Source organism: Hyaena hyaena, unplaced genomic scaffold (genome assembly GCF_003009895.1).
Source record: "Hyaena hyaena isolate Hyena2069 unplaced genomic scaffold, ASM300989v1 scaffold_424, whole genome shotgun sequence".
Classification (NCBI taxonomy): domain Eukaryota; kingdom Metazoa; phylum Chordata; class Mammalia; order Carnivora; family Hyaenidae; genus Hyaena; species Hyaena hyaena.
In genome coordinates, this window is record NW_024081054.1 from 85,933 (window position 1) to 88,057 (window position 2,125).

At 35.6% G+C, this 2,125-nt stretch overlaps 1 non-coding gene across 1 annotated transcript; it reads left to right on the forward strand.

Annotated features, from left to right (window-relative positions):
* The first annotated feature begins 281 nt into the window (after positions 1-281).
* Positions 282-384, forward strand: LOC120245501. The gene has a single exon (XR_005531805.1). It is a non-coding gene; the product is annotated as a U6 spliceosomal RNA (small nuclear RNA).
* Positions 385-2,125: the final 1,741 nt, after the last annotated feature.

The window sequence follows — 2,125 nt, forward strand, 5'->3', positions numbered from 1 at the left end:
TTTTACACTATAAGAAAAATGTAGGAAGACATTTAAAGCAGAGGGGACAGCACGTAAGAAAAATCTGACATTGAAAAGAACTGGTCATCTTCCAAGAATTAAAAAGAAAGTGGTATGGATAGACTTCATGAAAGACAGGAGATGTTGGTCACGAGTGAATTCAGAGGCAACCAAACACAAGAGCAGAGTTACAAAAGCCATCTTCAAAATTGGTTTTATTAGGGTTGTAGGGAAAAGTCTAGAAGGTTTTACAGGACTGGAGTTATAAGATGTGATGAATAGTGCTCGCTTCGGCAGCACATATACTAAAATTGGAACGATACAGAGAAGATTAGCATGGCCCCTGCGCAAGGAAGATGTGATGAATAGTTTATACACAATTGGGCTTCTTACTTTCTGGAGAATTGAGTGGAAGAGTTTAAGACTAGAACTGTGAAAAGAATGGTTAGATATAAATGTCTGTGGCCTAGCAGAGAAATTGCATGTGAGATATAAATTTATGAGTTAATATTTGATTCTATTTAAAGGAGATAGATTAGATCAGCAAAGGGGAGGATGAGAGAGAGAAGTGAAAACTCCCCCTGAGTAAATTCATCAACAACAAAAAAGCTCAGTCTGTCAGGAGGGAAAGTCTGGAATATTCAGTGTCCCATAAACTGCCAGATAAAAGTATTTCAAGATGGTGAGAAGCATTGACTATGTCATATGCTCCCATGAGTTCTAGAAAGTTTATTACCAAAGTGCATTATCTGAAATTCATAAAATAAGGGTGCCTGTGTGGCTCAGTCCGTTAAGCATCCGACTCTGGCTCAGGTCAGATCTCATGGTTCATGGGTTCAAGCCCCACATCAGGCTCTGTGCTGACAGCTCAGAGCCTGGAGCCTGTTTCGGATTCTGTGTCTCCCTCTCTCTCTGCCCCTCCCCCACTCATGCTCTGTCTCAAAAATAAATAAACCATAAAAAAATAAAAATAAGTAAATTGGTAAAATATATCATTGCCAGTCGTAGAAGAAAAATGCTCATACAAACTTGGAGGAGAGACATTAGATAAGAATGATAGGAATGAGTTGAGGTGTCATTGAAAACATATAGGTAAGTTTGTTGTAAATTTGCCTATGAAGAAGCAAATGATGAGTGAGTAGAATTGCTACAGGGATATAAAAATTAGGTGGAGGAAGTCAGAGACTCAACAATTATTTATGGATTTATTTATTTTTGGTGAAGTAAATGTATTTATTTATTTATGTATTTAATTTGTGCAAGTTGACACACAATACTACATTAGTTTTAGGTGTATAGCTTAGTGATTTGACAAGTTTATACATTATGCTATGTTCAGCATCCCTGTAGCTACTATCCCAGTACATTGCAATTACAGTATCATTGACGTATACTTATGCTGTGTCTTTTATTCTGTGACTTATTCATCCCCTAACTAGAACCCCGGATCTCCCTCTTCCTTTCTCTCCTTGTATCCAACCTTCTGGCAACCATCCCCTTTGGCAACCATCAGTTTGTTCTCTGTATTTATACGTCTGATTCTGCTCTTTCTTTCTTTCTTTCTTTCTTTCTTTCTTTCTTTCTTTCTTTTCCACTTATGAGTGGAATCATATGCTGTTTGTCTTTTTCAGTCTGACTTATTTTACATAGCATATTACCCTCTAGGTCTATCCATGTTGCCTCAAATGGAATCCTATTATCTATCTATATCTATTGGTGTATCATCTATATCTATATCTATACCTGTATCTATATACATGGTCCATATCATCTGTCATTTTTATACATTTGTCTATTAATGACATGTAGGTTGTTTCCATATCTTGGCTATTATAAATAATGCTGCAATAAACGTCAAGTAACATATAACTTTTCTAACTAGTGTTTTCATTTTCTTTGTGTAAATACCCAGTAGTTGAATTATCGGATCATATGGTATTTCTATTTTTATTTTTTTTGAGAATCTTCATACTCTTTTCCACATTGGCTGCACCAGTTTACATTCTTACCAACAGTATACAAAGATTCCTTTTTCTCTACATCCTCATCTAAACCTATTATTTCTTGTCATTTTGATTATACTTATTCTAACTGGTATAAAGTGATATCTCATTGTGGGTTTGAT